The sequence below is a fragment of the Heterocephalus glaber genome, unplaced genomic scaffold (assembly GCF_053883595.1).
Source record: "Heterocephalus glaber isolate CG9 unplaced genomic scaffold, H.glaber_assembly_v1.0 deba00001504, whole genome shotgun sequence".
Taxonomy (NCBI): Eukaryota; Metazoa; Chordata; class Mammalia; order Rodentia; family Bathyergidae; genus Heterocephalus; species Heterocephalus glaber.
The window spans coordinates 74810346-74829555 of NW_028258324.1; the positions used below are offsets into that span (position 1 = coordinate 74810346).

The 19210-nt window shown below is 45.0% G+C and overlaps 1 protein-coding gene and 1 long non-coding RNA gene across 5 annotated transcripts in view; one reads left to right on the top strand and one right to left on the bottom strand.

Moving 5' to 3' along the window:
* Positions 1-13367, bottom strand: part of Snrk (SNF related kinase) — a 43166-nt gene extending 29799 nt beyond the window's left edge. Inside the window, exons 1-2 of one of the 4 annotated variants that reach the window (XM_087186888.1) lie at positions 13210-13350; positions 11934-12160 (exon numbers count right to left, since the gene is read on the bottom strand). The gene's annotated coding sequence lies outside the window, so the exon portion shown is untranslated. Of the gene's footprint in view, positions 1-2484; positions 2547-11933; positions 12161-12490; positions 13004-13209 lie in introns of those variants that run through there. The other 3 variants (XM_087186889.1, XM_021257658.2, XM_087186887.1) reach the window with 3 other exon arrangements.
* Positions 13368-13426: 59 nt separating this feature from the next.
* Positions 13427-18540, top strand: LOC110348948 (uncharacterized). The gene is made up of 2 exons (XR_002394614.2): positions 13427-14958; positions 16998-18540. It is a non-coding gene; the product is annotated as an uncharacterized LOC110348948 (long non-coding RNA).
* Positions 18541-19210: the final 670 nt, after the last annotated feature.

Below are 19210 nucleotides of genomic sequence, written 5' to 3' on the forward strand. Positions count from 1 at the left end.
CCTCTTCCAGGTACAGTAGTCAGAGCTTTACTAAATTATAAAACTCAACCTTGCCCCCAAATGTTTATAAGACAATTCTTTGTTCTTGCACACAGTCGGTGCTTAATAAATGCCTGCTGCTCGCCCGTACTCACTTTCTGTCGCTCTGTAACTACTATTTTTATTACCTATATTATGTTCCTATTTTTATTACAGTTTCCCAACTCTCAGGCATAAACCATCTGACCTGCTTATATTTCAAGAGGGTCAAGCATGCGTTCCCACAATTTAAACCTTGTATTTTGTACCACATTTAAAATCTTCAACCTTTACGATACAAGCCCCAAACATAGGAATAGGTTCTTATAAATTAGCCTGACTCAGAAAAGTAAATAAATATATAACATTAGACAAACTAAGATGTCGCTTTAAATTCCACAGGCTGAATGCCCCTATTTTTTCTGACCAAAATTTAATACAAATTTTGGAGGATGCAGCGAGGATGCAGCAAGTGCTTGAGACAAGCTCCATCTCTACTGGTGAACAGGAAGCATCCGTCCGTCCAGGGAGGCCTCCTCCAGGGCTGCAGTGTACCGTTTCATAGTTTTAGACATCTTCTTAAGAGAAGTATTTACATGAGCACATTTAAGTGAAAGTGTTTTGCAAACTGTATTTTATATCCAACAGGACAGTTGAAAACAAGCATTCGCCTTCCATCCCTTCCACGAATCTGTGCAAAGTGAGTCGGACAGGCTCGGGTCACCGCCTTACACCAGCACCTGTCTCACTTCATAGACCGAGAAGTGGCCTCAGCTCTGCGTCCAAGGGACTCAGGTGAGGCAGCTCGGCTAAAGCCCACACTGCTCACAGTCATTTCCCACCCTGGATGACTGTCACCATGGGGACCAGGGTTTAGGAGCTAAAACACCAGCTGAAAGAGGCCTGAAGTCATTCCCGTGTTCTAATCGCTTCAGTAATGACCCCAATCATGATCTGGGGCCACTTCAGAAAATTTATGTAACTTTAAAAAGTCAACGGTGAGAGGGGCCGGGGATTTAGGTCAATGGTTTCGCTGCTCGCTGCGCAAGTGCAAGGACCCGAGTTTGAGTCCTGGTACCAAAAAAAAAAGTCAATGGTGAGGGCTGGGGATTTAGCTCAGTGGTTCCGACGTCTGCCTTGCAAGTGCAAAGTCCTAAGTTCGATCCCCAGTACCAAAAAAAAGTAAATGGTGAGATGTTCACTAATAAGCTTTTTACGTTTTAGGAATGATGGCGATGCTAACTAGTGGGACCACTCCCCTGGTGAGGCCCACATGCCAATCACATACCACCCTGCACACCAGCCGCCACCCTCAAAGCGCCCTCGAGACGGGTGAGGAGCCCTGCTCTGTGGCACGTGGGCTCAGTACCCTGGCCTGCACTGCAGAGCTCTCTGCACCAGTCCATGCGCCTTCCACTCCGCAATCCGATTTCAGAACCAAAACTAAATTATTAATCCTGTTTCCATTAAGATTTTTAAAATAAGAAACCAGTAGGATGTACAGATGCTAGGGAAGAAAGGCAAATTTCTTCTACACTCTTTATTATCCTTGCCACCTGAGCTAATAATTTTAATGACATGATTAAGAAGAAAACCTAAATTGAAAGACTGCTATATTTGGACACCAATTTCCCAAAAGAAACTTTAATTCAGGCATATTTACTTTTCAAAACTAAAAACTGTAGGCTAACTGAAGATGGCAGAAAACTATCTTTAAGTCTTCAGCTCCAATTAATTATAAGGGCAGGAATTATTCGTAAGATCTACCGAGTCTGCTTCTACTGCACGGTTGCAAATGTAACTAGCTTTAAAGCACACACTCAGACTGCCCCGTTACGTAGCCTTTGTCCTCCTCCTCTGTCATTTCAGCTGCGATGTGTTTGGGAGAAATGGTGTACCGATCAGATTTGGTAAATGAATCTGGAGGCTTTTAAAAATTAAATCTATGCCATTATGACAATAATAAATGAAAAAATAAAAGACCTTTTTTCAGGGTCTCACGCACCCAGGGATAATCACTATTAAACACCTTCGTGTTTCTCTCCCCAGACCTGTGCCAACAAAATGGCAAAATGAAGTAATTTTAAACTAGCAAGCTCACAGAAAAGAATCTAGTAGGTTTCTTCACAAAGGCATACTGGCCTATAGTGATTAATCACTGTAACAATTCATTACTCCATTGAGAAGTTGCTTGTGGATAAGTACCCCCTTTTCAAAGACTGAAAACTATAACTAAACTTCACGCTGAAAAACAAGACATTATGACTAACTGAAGGTTGGGAGGAAAAGTATTCTTAACAGTGAACAAACATTCTTCTAAATTCTAACCCGCAGTCTAACCCTAGTACCAAGTGCATTTTAAGTTAGAGAGAATTCAATCACTTTTGATCTGAGGCTCTCATCTTGAACACATGCAATGCAGAGGCCCAGGCAAGGCTCAGGGAAGTGCATGGCCCCAAGACGTACCCTGCAGGCCTCAGCCTGGGTGACCCTTGTAATCACCGGGTCCTGTCAGCGGCCTCTTTCTTCTAGAAGAAAACACAGAAGGGTGTCAGCTCGATTTAACTTTGCTTCAAGTCAACACATACACCCTGGGGCTAGATCCTAGACAAACGTATAAAGATGGCAAAACCTGTCTTTCGTAACCCAGTCTCCCCATGTCTCTCTGCCCTCCATGAGTTCAGACTCGGTTAAGAAACTGAGTCAACAGTGACTTCAGTGAACCGGCACACAGACTTTTCCACTTAGGCAGGTCAGAAAGACTGTTCCACTGGACAGCAACACATCTGCCAGCCGCGACCATGAGCCGGGGTGGGGGTGGGGGTGCGATGGGGAACCCCAGAGGCTCATGAAACACCCACAACAGCAGCCAAGGCGGGCAACCTTTCCCAGACATTCTTCCACCAAGCAAGCAGACATCGACTCCAAAGCCAGCATCAGGGAAACACAAAAACCTCGACATCAGAGGTTTGCCCTTCCCAGGAAAAGCAAACCTGACTAGAGGCTAAAGAGGCTGTGAACAGATCGCTTATATCCACGCCTGCGGCACAGCGAGGGAATTCTGACGGGTGGTCCTGCGGGCCCTTCCACAACACTGGCGTATCACAGGAGTGACAGAAAGAGCCCAGCACTCAGGGAAGCCCACCGCTCACACTATCACTGCAGCTGAGGGTGTGGAAGTGAGACTCAACCTAAGCTCACACGTTTTTGGGAGAAAAGTGCTGCAGAGGATGGCAGACAGGAAAGTTGAGGAGGAAAGGCAGAGCGAAAACAATTCCACTGGCGGGACTGAGAATGACAGCACTGCGGGTCCAGGTCTGCTCACAGGTGAACCCTGGGTGCCACCTGCCAGCCCCTCCCAGCATCCCTTGCTTCGCACAGTCTCTGCAGCCAGGCACTGTGGGGGCCCAGGGGCACTGTGGTGAAGAGCCCGTGAGCCAACAGAGGTACAATGTCGAGCAAAGAATGCTGGCCCAGAGCAGCCTCCAGGAAGTCCTTGAGCACCATGGCGACTGCCAGGTCCTAAGGACACCACTCCCATGCCCCCAGTGGAAATTCTCCTAGTTGTTCACCCTGCTTCAAGGGGACCAAGAGTTTGATGAAACAGGGAGCAACAGGAGGGGTAGGGGGCAAAAAAAGAATTAAGATGTCTTATGTACACACAGACTCAAGATAAATGTAGTCATTATGTACTACAAACATGTACTTTAAAAAAGGAAGAAAAAAAAAGAATTCAGAGCATCTCTCATTTTCATAAAAATTCTGTAGCAAGTACCCTAAAATGTATTCAGAAAATAAGTGCTATGAAATGTTGATATATGAGAACCAATGCCTCTGAGTATCAAAGTCTGTGTGACTTTTCAATAAGACATCTCAAAAAACCTAAGTATTTGCTTTTTATTAAATTTATCCTTTCCAAAAAACTGAATATTGCCTTACATTCTTTCTCATCGAAGTAATATATTCTTAGAGAAAATCTGGAAAGTGCAGAATGGAAATAGAATAAAAAGATATCCATAGTCCTACCACTGAAAATCAGCACTATTAACATTCTGGTAGTCAATTTACAAATATTTAGATACAGTTTCTTTTCTCTTCAAAGGTCCAATCGTTCTATGCATTTTATATCTTGCATCCTGCTTTTTTTCACTTGCCATACCACTTTCCTTTTAGTATTTTTGTTCCAATTATGAAAGAAAATGTTTAATTTAGAAAAATAAAAACATATATGCTGATAAAAAGATAAAAAGAGCAGTTTTTTTAACCATTTATTATCCCATCATCCATAACAACATCTGTTAACATTATGGTACATACAGTACACAGCCTTTCAAATTATGTTCTAGGTATAGTATATGCCCAGATAAAATTTTTTTGTAAAATGAGATAATACGCAGGGCAATGAGGGTGATATAAGGGGAAGAGAAAGGTACTGTACTGTGTATTTCTAAAATTTCTGAAATGTAAAATGGGCCGGGTGTGGTGGTACACACCTATAATCCCAGCACTCTGGGAAGCTGAGACAAGAGGGTTACAAGTTCCAGCCCAGCATGGACAATTTAGCAACAGCCTGTCTCAAGATAAATAAAAAGGGGCTGAGGATCAGCTAGCTCAGTGTGAAGGCCCTGGCTTTAATTTCCAGTGCTGGAAAATAAATTAAAACAAACAAACAAAAAATCTGAACAAGCTATAACAGTTCACTTTAGAAAAACAAAGACAATGAATTACAGGTGATTTTTAGCCTCATCAAGGATGACTTATTACTAGGTCTCGGTTAGATCCTTACTCACATCCTTACAGCTTGAGAACACTGTGAGGAAGTTTGATACTTTTCCCTCTACTTATATGGTGAACATTTTCTCATGCACTGTTTTACTTCTCATCAGTTTTAACAACTACACAGCTCAAACGACATCTTTTAAAAACAGCAAAAGCCACTAAGTAGACTGTTCTGACACGGTCTTTTTATTCGGCACACACTCACACACGTGTACATGGAACAGGACAACCAGCCGAGAGTCTCTGTAACATGGAAATCCACGTCTGAGCAACAAGTACTTGTGCATGGTGCAAGAACATGCTGATGCTCTCCCAGAGCAACTGCAGTGTGGGTGTGGCTAGAGGACAGGAAGGAAGTGTGGGTGGCCCCACACACGTTTTGCAAGCTGCTGAAAACAGTTGTAGAACCAGCCTCTGTAAAACCCAATGGCAGTTTAGAATTCATACACTTCCAGCTCTCTGTTGACGCCACTGCTGCTGCAGTTCGATGTGCATATCAAACAAACCTCTCCCACTCCTCCTCCTTCCTTCCAGCCTAGGCCAGGACAAAACAGCTGGCTGTCCTGGGCTTCCTGGATGCTGCACTGCTAGACCCACCCAGGGAGAAGGCCGAGCAGCTAAACGCCAAGTGCTGCACGCAAAACTTAGGCTACATACACGCCTGCCTACACGTGGCTTGGAATATCGATTTCCTCTCCAAATCGGACCATCAATGTTCCCGTACACAAAACCTCCCAAACATATTAAATGCTTTAAAAAAAATCTATGCCAGTGTTCTCTAGCTAATACAATCAACAACTGAGTCTTTGCCAGGCTACACCATAACTGCATTTAAGCTTCTTACCTATGGAAATTTACCTGGCGTCTTTTGCAAATAACAAAAAAAATGAAACTCTAATCCCTACTCTCGGGAAATACCAGACTGAACTCCATCTCCAGAAAAGCTGACATATGCAGTAACTAACTCTCTCAACAAGTACTGCTAACCTGACCTTGCTGTGAAAACTTTCAAGACTCCTGTAACAAAGTGGTGCGTACCACAAGGAAGACAAGATTAACTTCCCGCCACAGCACCAACGACCTCCAGGGCAAGCCGAGGCCGTGCGGCACTACCTTGCAGTCTCCACTGCCGTTCTCTCCACCGGAGGAACCACTCCATGGCTCCAGACCAGCCTCTGGCTCCCAGGAAACGCTCCAGGCTGCAGCAGAACTGGGCGGCCCTGCAGGTCAATCCCTGGAGTACTGGCCTAAGTCACTGGTATTTGCTCTAAGCAATACAAGACGGAGTCCGGAATCGATCAAGGAATTTCGATGCACTGTATCAGGGAGACCATTCACTGATGCAGGACAGTGTGTGTGCTTGTGGGGGGAAAGCAGCAAGTGCCCAGCCACAGAACCTGGGCCGGCAGGCAACACAGTAAGTTCAAACTCCCCAGCAGAATCTGCCTCTTACCGAGCCATGAGAAAGACTCCACGTCACCATTTCTACCTAAGGGTGTGGGAGACTTCAAAGTTAGGCTGTGACGGCCCTGGCATAAGGCACTTGCATGTAGAAAGTACTCCAAACTAGCTAAAACTGACCCACCACTACCCACTGTGCCCAGGAAAATAGAATGTAACAGGAAATTACAGGAAATTTTAAAACTTAAACTAATCTTATTTCTTACAAAACTTTCATTAACACTGTCAAACTCATGTTAAGTCCCTATCTGGTTTAGTTCCCCTAATTTGGATGGAGATGGTCATTAAAACGTGATTTTTAAAAATGCTGAAACAGAAAAAAAAAGTAATCCAAAAACTACAATACTGGCTGATTTTGGACTTAAAAGACAGAATCATCTGGGAATTTTCCTATGTTGCTAGGGCTGCAAGTTAACTTTCTGAAAACCAAAGGGCAAAATGTGTATCAAGTGCCTGATAAATATCCTTGATTTAATCATCTTTCTACAGGTTGAGTGTCCCTAATCTAAAAATCTGAAATGCTCCAAACTCTGAAACATTTTGAGAGGCCAAGTAGAAAATTCCACATCATCAAATTTTGTTTCATGAATAAAGTTATTTAAAATAACATAAAATTACCTTCAGGGTATGGGTATTAAGTGGACATGAAACATATATGAATTTCATGTTTAGTTTGAGTCCATCACCAAAATATCTTATTATGTATATGCAAATATCCTAAAGTCTAAAAGAACCCAAACCTAAAACACTTCTGGTCCCAAGCATTTCAGGTAAGGGATACTCAACTCACAGTAAATTTACATCATAAATAAATATGTGAACAAGTATTTATCAGAAATAATGTGAAAGCATACAATACAAAAAATGGTGAAATAAATTACAGCATACCCAAAATAACATTATGCTGCTACATAAGACTCTTTAATCTCATGGGGAAGTTCTCACAACTTAATGTCAAGTTTAAAAAAATCCATATACTAAATTTCATAGCTTATCATCTCAATTTTTTTAAAAAGATACCATTTATATGAAAATATGTATCTTACAAATTCAAGATGTTAAATCAGTAACATTACAGAATGTTTTCTTCCTACTTGTCTATTCTTTTAAAATTTTTATCAATGAATATTTGCTGCTTTTGGAATCCAAGAATGGCAGAGGTTATTAAAATTTTGTCTTTCTGTACATAAGTATTCATCCAATTTACTTCTTCATTAAGAGATTTATGTACAAACTGATTTTCCACAGTCCATGAAGTATTTTGTTTCCCTGAGGAAGAACGCACGCACATGCGCATGCATTGCTCCAGGACGAGGGACTGGGCGGGCGTCTTTCACCAACAGCAGACCACACTGGCCCTGCTCATTAGCATCTCAGGAGCTGGAGCTGCCCAGGTGGGGCTCCAGGACTTTGCATTTGCCCCCTGCTGACAATACACTGCTTCCCTTTACCTAGGCCTGTCCAATTCCCAGAGAAACTGAAGCACTAAAATAATTATGCTGACATTTCTGGTGTTCCTGCAATTCAGATATACCATGAGTCACCTGCCCCGGTGCCACCCCAGACTCACCTAATAAACATTAACAAATAATTCTGCTCAAACCTTTTTGAAATGTTTGGAAACTATTCTCTAAGTTGAGAGAGGAAGTTACAGGCAAATAACCATTCAAAAGACAGGCTGAAGTAATTACAACACTTTGAAAATAACTTCCTGCGATTGTTTGCATGCAGTCTCACGACAGTGACAGCCAACACCAAGCATCCCGAAAAACTCACGCAAGCTCTCTACTACTTGAAAATTTTACCCTTCCCAAACTTCAATTTCAATGTACTTTGCAATTTACATTCTTTCCACTTGTTTCTGAAAAAGTATTTTCCATCCCAAGATTATTAAATACCGAAGAGAACAAAGAATAAAATTGAGCCCTGAAACTGCAGACCAAATATTCTCATTCCAAAATGCTTTAACAGTATTCACAAAACTTTATGCCAATAAAGAACTGTTAACCCGTAGAAAATGAGGTAAAATAGTTAAAATTAACCTTAAAGTTCACTCTGCTTTTGTTCACTGCTAAATAAATAGGCTGTACACTATCAGGGCAGTTTTAAAGAGATCCATGAACATAGTATACTTTGACTTCATATTCTGTTTGTGACTATATCGATATAATGTCCTAAATTTAAAACAAACTTTATAAGGTAAATCATACTGTAAAACCTTAGGAAATCTAAAATATAGTCATCCCAATATAGAATGAAACCAAGTGACACATTATTCAAATATTTGTCCCAGCTATGCAACACAGAGCAGAAGACCTGTGGCCTAAGAGGTACGTGCATACACAAGGTGAGGGAACCTAGGGACCGGACAGCAGCAGTCCTAAGACCCACAGGGCAGCTTTTCTTACTGTCTTGCCCTGGAGGCACGCTTTAGGAGTGATCAAACTCACTCAGCAAACATGCAGAGCAACTGTCACACAGGGCTCCAGGGCCCAGAGCGCCGAGGGTCCCTGACTTCTATGGCCAGGCACAGAGTCCACCTACGAAACTGGAGTACCCACCACCTGGGGGACAGCGCACAAGAGGACTGAGTGGTGTCCAAAATACCGGTGGACTTCCTCACCTCTGCAGAACTGGCCTTTCCCCACATCTCTCCCCTGCAGAGGCCTAGAAATGGGGCTCCCCACCTCAGTTATCAGTGCCCTCCTCCCACTGGCCAGCAAACTGGCCCCGATCACTTCCACAGGCCGGGAAAGTCTGGTGTCTGCCACCCCGTCCAGGAACAAGTAAGAGCTCTTTATCCTCAATCTGCCCTGGAGCATTCACCAAAGGCAGCCTAGAGAAATTTTCACGTCTGTGAACTAGGAATTCAAACTGCAATGGTGGAAAGAGGCTCTCCAGTAAAGAGACTGAGAGAGCTTACTTTGAAGACAAGGTCAGGCCAGTAGGTTCAGGCCAGATACCAGCCAGCTGGCCATGGCAGCACACACTTGTCATCCCAGCACTCTGGGAGGCTGAGGCAGGAGGATCACAAGTTCAAGGTCAGCCTGGGCAACTTAACAAGACCTTATCTCAAAATAAAATAAGTAAAAAGACCTCAGTGCTTTCTGGATTCAGTCCCAGTAAGAAAAAATAAAAAGCCAGATGCCCTTACGCATGCTTTAAGGCCTATCTTAAAGGTCACCATCCTGATCATCCAGGCCTCTCCCCTTCCCTCCTCGAAGGAACTCCCTGCACCCATTTATGGCACCAAGCCATCATGGTGACAAGTGCAGGGTCCCGTAATTATTGTGACTATGGATGGGGCGGGTGACCTGCTCCTCCACCAGATCAAATGGCAGGGTCAGTCCACACAAGGGCATGTCAGTTTTACTCAGCTCCATTCTAGGGCCTCAAATACAGCATCCACCCAAAGCAGACACTAGCTGTCCAGCAAACAAAGGGAGGCCAGTGTCTGAGGCCCCAAAAAAGCCCTGAGTGGGGACAGCAATCAGGGATGATGGTTTAACAAATCATTCTGGAAGGGCAACACCAGAGCTGGAGACAGGTAAGGGAAGTAACTTCGGGAGACGTCTCCAGGTGAACGGTGACTCAGTGGCTCAGAGGGAGGGCAGCCAGTGTCTGGGCACTGGAGAAGAGGTAGCTGTTGAGACTCACTGCAGAAGCAGGATCCAAATGGGCAGTGCCCAGGGGGCCGAGGGAGGCAGGGACTCTAACAAGCCCTGGTGGAGACCGCAGCTGGTGTGCCATTCTCAGACTGGGAAGACAGAGAGCGGCAAGCACTTCCTGAGCCTCTACACTGCCGTGCTAGCATAGGGCAGGTTTGCGTCTAGCTCTAAAACTGTAAGATTAAAACTTTAGACCCAACCTAGCTATATCAAAATGGACATGGTTCTATTAACAGACTCATAAAAATAAACCAAAGATCTGCATTCTAAAGCACTTCAGGGTGCAGGCTCTGTCAGGCATCACTCCAGTCCAAGTGCATGAGACTAGGAAGTGGTCTTGGCCTTCGAGGAGCTGCCCGTCCTTTGGGTTTGATGAGAACTGACTGCCTGTGGACAGCTGGGAGGCTCAGGCCAGGAAGGCTGTGATCTGACTGCGCTTCTGGAGCACAGACTTTGTACCCTATGTTAAGGGCCCAGGCATTTGACCCAAGCCTCTGGGAGATGCACAGAAAGGAGGCCCAGCTTGCTCTGTGCCTGGAGACGCTCCAGCACTCAGCACCACGTCCCACGGGTGGATGATGTCCTTGCACTCTCCAGGCCTTGGCGCACTCACACAACGGCAGACTGGAGAGCACGAGGGAGGGCCGGAGGCCTGGCTGGTTAGGGAAGAGCCAACCTGAGCAGAGGCCAAACACTGGTGCTGCCAAGCCAGGCTCTCGAGAGGTTCTGGAAGGGGCAGCAGAGAGACAAGAGTTCAGGGAGGGAAGACCAGGGGCATTCTTGAGACAGGGTCCTTCTCCACTGACGGTGAGCAATGGTTTCCCAAGTGAGGTAAGGCCACAACCCGAGGCAGATGTGCAGAAAAGCAGGCGCAGAAATGATCGTCTCGTGAACAGCTCAGTTTCAGCTCATCCAGAATGGACAACACACTCACAGCGCTCACTCCAGAGACCACTAAGTGCAAGGGATTTGACAATGGCTCTTCCCAATCAAAACCAAAACCTCCCCTTTGGCCGGGGATTTAGCTCAGTGGTTCTGCTGCCTGCCTCTAAAGCGCAAGGTCCCAAGTGCAATCCCCAGTACCAAAAAAAAAAGCCTCCTCTTCACCCAGAGCTAGCACCCCATCCCTCTCCCTCCTCTGCAAATGCTTTGGACAACAGCTTCATCCTCTCTACCTTAACTTCCTTTCACGCACTCAGACCTGAGTTGTTTTCCTGCCACTTGACCGCTTCATCCCTCCTCAACCCCAAGAGTGTTTCCCTGCCTGGAAACCTAACCTACCCTCCAAGACCAGTTCAACCATGGCCGCAAGCCAGGCTGCTCACAGATCCCACTTCCGCAGGTTCTTCCTAACCATGCTTTATTTATATCAGTGCTAGGGACCATGGCTGCTCAGTATCTCCAAAGATAACATTTTTCTATTTGGTTTCACTTTCCATAGGAAGGAAGCACCCTCAGTAAAGTTTAGGTGAACACTATTTCCTGTGAACAGTAAAAATATTATGACTGCCCTTCGATTTTAATAAGAACATTTATTCTTTTTTTTTTTTCGGTACCGGGGATCAAACTCAGGTCCTTGCGCTTGCGAGGCAGGCGGCGGAACCAGTGAGCTAAATCTCCAGCCCTTAATAAGAACATTTAAGTCTTTCTTTTAAAGAAATCTGATTAAAGATTAAATCTGAACCATAAAGACCCAATTTGTGTTTTGGTCTAGAAAAGTAAAAATAAAAATTAGTACAACTTGAGTTTTAGTAAGTTTTAAACTAATGGAAATAACTGCAATAATACAGAAAAATTTAAAACAGGAAAAAATTATTAGGATGAGAATAATCTTTGTTTACAAAATGAAATAAATTATGTAAATTTTAAAAATTGGAAGACGGCACTCAAAGTTTCCTGTTCTGAAAGTACTGCAGATGGGAGTATTCAGCAAAGTTAGCACCTTGCACTGGATTTTCTACACTGCTTCACTACATGACCTTGGGAATGTCATGTAATTTCTCTCACCTCTAGCTCTGTAAAATGGGAATGTCACCTGTTTTCTTCCCAGGGACAATTAGTTGGATAAAAGAATCGGTATGTATTTGGTGTTCTTTAAAATAAGGCAACGTTGTCTAATTAGTACACTTTAATCACTACTTGTACAGTATATTCCTCTTCGGGAATCCAATTCCAAGAGAAGTATTTAAGCAGACGTTGAAGACAGATTTCCTTAAGGGGACGATTTTATAAATCTGGAAAGCAATGTAACAAGATTATAAATTAACAAGTTGATTACATAAGCCTTGACAGCCCAGGCTTTAGAGTACACCGATACACATTCTGATCAGTTAAAGACTGATTTGGGCCATAGCGAGCCTGTACTATGAGGAACCCAAACTGAGGCTTTCCATGTTAGACAGGAACTTGTGGAGATTCAACAGGGCGCTCAGCACTTGCAGTGCCATAACCTGCAAGCCTTTCTCCACTTTAAGCCTGACACAATGCTTAACGCCTTAAGTCAGCCTCGCCACAGCTAAGACTTTCAGATTGTGCTTCATTAAAGGGAAGTGAAAGAAAGTAACCTGACAGGTGGGAAGGTCCTGTATCTTCAGGCGAGCACGGATCTGGAAACCCACTGCTGAATTCCCCCCATACTGCACTTGACCAAAACTCCCTAGGAAGCTGAGGGCCACCGCAGATCTGACTGTCAGGAACAGCACAGCTCCAGGCGCCAGCTCCAGCTTAAAGGCTGCCAGCGTGCTGGGTCCCGGTCCGGTCCGAGCGGATGAGGTTTCGTACACCGGGCCGGAAAGAAATCAACAGGCGAAGGCTGCAGAGCAGAACCCAGGTCCCCAACCCCAGGACCGCGCTCTCCCTCGAGAGCGCCCGGCTCCCTTCTCCTCACCCCGCTGCCCTCGCCCACAACAGCCCCTCGGCATCGTGCGCGGCCGCCGGCCGGGTCTCGGGACCCGCGGACGAGCGGGCCCACGGGAGCCGCACACAGAGCGGCGGCCGGCGCGGAGCGCCGGGCGGGGCGCGGGCCTCCGAGGTGCCGCAATCCCGCCGCGGCCGCAAGGGCAGGGCCTCGGGCGCCGCCGCAGTGCTGCCCCGCCCGCCAGGCCGCGCGCCCGGGCCCGCAGCCGGCCGCGTCCTCTGAGCCGGGGAGCGGGGCGCGCAACTTACTTTCCGCCCGCGGCGGGCGCCTGGCCCGGCTACCGCGGCGGCTGTGAGGCGGGGAGGCCGGCCCGGCGCCCCGGCCCCGCCGCGCCCCGGCCCCGCCGCGCGCCGCGCCCGCCCCTACCTTAGCCGGCAGGCGGGCGTCCGTCCGCAGCGGCCGCGGCGCCGACAACTCCCTCCCGGCCGCCGGAACCCCGCACCCAGCGCAAACCATAATACCGAGCGAGCGACCGGGCGCGGGGAGGGGGTACGCCGCGCTGCGCATGCGCGGGCGGCGTGTCACCGTGACGAGCGGGCGTGGGCGGGGAGGGGCGTGGTCGGAGCGGAGCGGGGCGGGGAGGGGCGGAGCCGGCCGTACCTGCGGGCCCGCGAAGTAAGAGGGAGAGGCGTCCGAGGAGGACGTGGGCCCCGGAGCGGGAAGCGCCGGGTCGCGGGACAATGGCTGGGAAGACGGAGCTCCGGCTGTCGGCGGAGATTCGAGGGAAGCGGCGGCGTCCGCGCAGGACGGCTCTTCGGGTGGGAGGAGCCCCAGCACCTTGCCCTGTGGGGTTCACCCGGCCTCCCGCCCTGGGTTAGCCGAGGCGGCTGTGTGTGCGTCTGTGTACACAGCACATTTTTCTTCTCGGTTTCTTTCTTTGAGAACCCAATTTGAAGGAATTTTGCAGATTTTGTTGCTATTTAAACAAAAAGAAAGCGGCCCGCGTCTGAAGGCGGCGCTGGCCTTAAGGTCAGCAGGCGACCCCACGAGGCCGGAGGAGCTCTGCAAACGATGGGAGAGGCGGCAGCGGCGAGGTGTCCGGGATTCAGATCGCGCCAGGCCTGATCCAGACCTTGGATGGCTTGGCAGCGTGGTTGCCAGGCCGGGCGGCCCCGGAAGAGGGCTTGGCCTCCCCAGGAGAGGCTAGAGAGAGACTCCTGCTCCCGGAAGCCAGGCTGCCATGGGCACCAGCTCCCCGGGGTTCCAGGTGCCCCTAAGCTTTCTCCACGCTCTAGGAAAGGCCTTCTAGCAAAGGACCCAGGCGAGAAGAGGTGCTGAGGTGTCCCAACTCTGGTTGAATTGACCAGATGAAGAAGAGAAACCTAGGTGGCTTTAGTGAAGCTGTTGACCTGCAAATGTCAAAAGCCTTTTCTTTGAGACTCATGGCTCTGCAAGTCTGAAGAAGATTAGGAAGCAAGACAGGATTGTGGCAAGGTTCAAACCTTTTGACTTTGGGTAACAACGTAAGGTTTTCTGTTAAAGGGCACTTCCTGTTGTGGCAGGGTGCACCAGGCAACCTCAGATTGGGCCTCTGCCCCTCTGGGAGCACTGTGACTTGGAAAGACCCCAAAAAAGTAATCTTTTTTTTTTTTAATACTGAGAATCCAACTCAGAACATTGCGCTTGCCAGGCAGTCTGCCACGCAATCTCGGTGCCATTGAGCTACATCCCGGCCTCAAGGGTAATCTCTTTATGTGGAAATTCTGAGGTAGCATCATATGAAGCGAGAGCTCCTAACTTGGATCTGTGGAATTCATTCTTTTGATGGAAGACCATGCACTTTTCCCTCAAGGAGGGCTCACTACTAGTCAGGGAATCCTACAGCCAGTCACACCACTCCGGTGGTCACTCCGGAGCTTCCAGTGGTTGAGAGCCTTGACCCCCAGGTCAGCCTCGGGAGAAATAACTATGACTACACAACAATACCCATAATACCTAAGCCCTTCAAAAATAGAGTGTTTCTGTTGCTGCTGTATGACTCAGACTTTGTCCTCCAAGGAAAAAAACAGTTTAAAAGAGCAAAACAATAAATGAGAAGGGCAAAATAGTAAATTGATTTAAACAAAGTCAGCTTCAATTCTCTTCCAGAGAGGAGGATACGGTGCAGGCTGCGTGGTAAATCATTTATTCATCCACAGTATTTCTTGGGATGCTGCGTGCAGCTGGCAAGAACAGGACTCATTTCCGGTTCCATACCGTAAATCAGTTAGCATGATCTGGTTATGCTTGGGCAATATTTTAAAACATTCGAGCACAAATTAATATATTATTACTTAGCTTTGCATTGAAGCACATGTGCCTATTTTAATGAAGAAACCCCTTCTCCAATCAGCCCTGGGGCTTTCTCCAACACACTTTGCTTTTTTCATGTTAGGTCTTTTTATGGACCTGTAAGAAGCTTTAATTAGATATACAGCACTGTACAAAGTGACAAGATGGAACATGCACACTTGCATTAGAGTCTCTGTGATTCAGATCTCAAAAAACAACATAATGCCACTGATATACAGAAGGAGTTGTTTATTGGAAGGAAACCAGGGAGGTGCAACAAATTAGATCAAGATGTGAAAATCAAGCAGACTCATGAAAAAAATTGCCATTTTTACTTTGGAACTCTCTCCAAAGGAGCATGTGTAACAAGGTTATCTTCTCTAAGGATTGTTTGTTTTCGTAATTTTTTTTTAAATTTAAGGGCTGAGAATATAGTTCAGTGGTAGAGCAATGCCAAAATGTGAGGCCCAGGTTTCAGTCCCCAGCGCAGCAAAAGTAAATAAAGACAATAAATATATTTTTTAAAACATACTCACATATAGCTCAATTTCAAGTATTTTGATATTTATTTAAGTGATTTTTACATTTTTAATTTTGTATGTTAATACATGTATTGTCCTAAATCCTAGCTTCATGCCAAGTGTTACCAAACTAATCCTTCCCTGGAATGGCCTAAAGAGTTTATCGACTTTCTCTAATCACCTCTTTGGCATCAGTTAACATTTCCTCACATTTTTTAAATCCCAAATGTCACTTAAAGCCCAGTGTGTTTGTATGTGTGTGTGGATTGATGTTCATGTGAGTGAAATAATTCTGATTGTTGCCAACAAGAACTGAAAGACTTAACTTACTAATTCAGTTTCTTTTCTTACTATGTTCCTTGTTTAATGATGGAGTTCTGGTCATGTGAGTAGGTCGTTAAATGATTGATAAATGAGGAATTGTAGCAGTGATGATGAACCTGTTAGAGCTATTTGATAACAAATAGCCAGCTGCGGCATGTGTGCCATAGGTTCACCACCACTGGTATATAGTAAGTAAATTACAGTATTCAGAACAAAGTAATGGTCAATGGAAACTCCAGCGTGGTGACTTTGCTTTTATTTGGTACTATAATTTATAACAACATAAAACTATAGTGCTGTACAGCACAGTCAACAAAACTTACAGTGCTGTATAAACGAACTAGAAAGACATAGCTTTAAAAAAAAGACATTCGAGGTTCTATAAACAAGATCTACAGAACTGTACAAAAAATGACATGTCATAAGTCCAAACGGTTGTTAAACGAGGAATATCTGTGATCAGTATCTCTAGTTCTTCTTAAATTAGATGTATTTATCTGTCTCTAGGAATGTGTATCTTTTAAGATGTCTAATTTGTCGCCATAAGTTGTTAAAATAACATATCCTTAAAAGTTTTGATTTTTGTTGGGTTGATAATGATAGGTCTTCTGTCATTGGGAGCTCACTCTCTCCCTCATCAGGCTAGCTAAAGGTTTATCCATTTTGTTTTCTTCTAGAATCAAGTTTTATTCTCATTGTTTTTCTCTATTATTTTTGTTTTTATTGATTTCCACTCTGATATCTATTATTTCCTATCTTCCATTTGTTTGGGGTTTAACTTACTCTTCTTTTGAAACTCTTCTTTTATGAATTAGGCATTAAAATCTGTAAATTGACCTTGAAATCTTTCTTAGCCAAATCTCCTCAGTTTTGATCAGGTGTGTTTTGGTTTCCATTCCTTTCAAGTATTTTCTAAGACCATGTGTTCTTCTTTGATTCATAGGCTGCTTAGAAGCACGTTGTTTGACTTCCTAATATTTGGGAATTTCACTAAGTTATTTATGTTATTGATTTTTCTTTTTTTTCTGTCACTTTCAGAGAACAGTTTGACGATTTTAGTTTTCTTAAGAATATTTGGACTTGTTTTATGGCCTATCTTAAAGAATGCCCTATGTGTACTTGGAAAGAATATGTATGTTGTAAAAATAAATGCTGACGAGGATGCCGGGTGAAGAAACTCTACACTGCTGATGGGAATGCAAATTAGTACAGACACTATGGAAATCATTATGGAGATTCCTCAAAAAACCTAAAAATAGAACTGCCATATGACGAAGCTATACCACTCCTTGGTCTAGACCTAAATGAACTAAAGCCAGCATCCTCTAGGAATACCTGCATCCCTGTGTTTATCATGGTACAATTCACAGTAGTCAAGATGTGGAACGAACCAGCCTAGGTGTCCATCAAGAGATGAATGGATAAAGGAAATGCATTATATTTTATGTATACATTATACATTACAATGTGAATAATATATAATGGAGTATTATTTAGCTGTAAAGAAGGGGAAGTATGTCATTTGCAAGAAAATGGATGGAACTGGAGATCTTCATATTAAAATAAGCCAGACTCAGAAAGACATGTATCACGTGTTCTCCGTAGTATGTGGGAACATAAAACAAATGGTGTGAAAGTAGAAGGGAAACTATTACTAGACAAGAGGAAAGAAATAAGGGAAGGGGAATGTAAGGGGGGCTAATAGGAAAGATGGATCTGATTAAAATACATGCGTGTATGAAAATACTGCCTTAAAACCCAATGTTTTGTAAAATTAATAGACACTAATACAATATAGTTTAAAAACAAGAAGTGCGCATTCTGTTGTTACTGGATGGGGTGATCTGTATCAGTTAGATCCTGTTGGTGAATGGGGTTGTTCAAGTTTTCTTTAATCGTGGTGATTTTCTGGTAGCTATTCTATCGATTATTGAGAGTAGGTATAAAAATCTCCAGAAATTTGCCCTTCCCTTCAAACAAGGGTGAACCCTTGAACAGCAGATGGGGATTTCATGCCATGATCATGTGATACAGCAGAAAGCTGTCTGAGGATCTACTCTCATCACGTGAGCCCTGCAGCAACAGTGAATTCTCTACGGTTTGTGGGCAGAAGAGGAAATTAGACAAACTCAAAGCATGAGAAGAACCCATGTACCGTTGCTTTGAAGATGGAGGGCCCACACAGATAGGACCAGAATGAAGCCTCTAGAAGCTACATGATCCCCAGTCGACAGCTAAAAAGCAGGACCTCAGTCCTACAGCTGCAAAGAATTGAATTCTTCCAGCAACCTGACTGAGCTTGGTGGCAGATTGTTTCCTGGAGCCTCAAGATAACAGCCATTATGTGATTTCAGCCTGGGGAGGCACTGGGCAGAGAACGTGGTCCGGGCAGCTGGACATCTGCCCAACAGAACCATATGTTGCTAAGGCTAAGTTGCTGAGACTGTGGTCACTTGTTAGGTGGTGTTAGAAAATGAATACGGCTGTGTCAAGTTTTACTCCACCATGGTTACAAGTCCTGCCTCCTTGCAGAGTTAATATTGAAAAATAAAATTCGAGATTTCTGAATTCTTTTAACAAATGGAAAGATCTTGTCATTGGAGATTTAAATTTCTAATGTCTGCTAGAACGGAACAGTGGTTCTCCATATACTCCTGCTAGCCAGGGTCTAGCTCCTCTGGTTCACCTGTCTTTCACACCAAGCCAACATCCCCAATTACAGGCCTGGCTGGGGAATTTGTGAATCTGTGACGCTGGATTGGCACGTGCCCAGCTGGTAGTGAATGCTCAGGTGCAGTTGCTGAATTAGTGAGCAGGCAACATGTAGGAGGCACTTACACATGGCCAGGAAATGGACATAGGGGAGGACAAGGCTGGTGGCGATGTATCCTTCAGTGCACCCAGGGAGGGCTTGGGGGTATCCCATCAGTATCCATCTGTCAAGTACCCACTCTAACTACCTGACGTTTATGACAGAGATGTTACAAATGTTGCCTCCTCTTCAACTTCCTGTGAGTGGAATCACGCAGAGTGAGTTCTTTCTTGAACTTCTTTCACTTGCAGAATGAATATTAAAGAGGAAAAAACAAAAAGCAGCTCAAATTTTCTAGAAAAAAAACTTAATAATTAGCCTTTCCCTAGTTAGTTATCATTTACTCCCCTTTTGCTCTTTAACTACATGGACAGCCAAGAGAAATGACCAGTAAGAATAGTGGCAAGTGTCTCTTTCTTCCCCTATAGGAGATATTCAG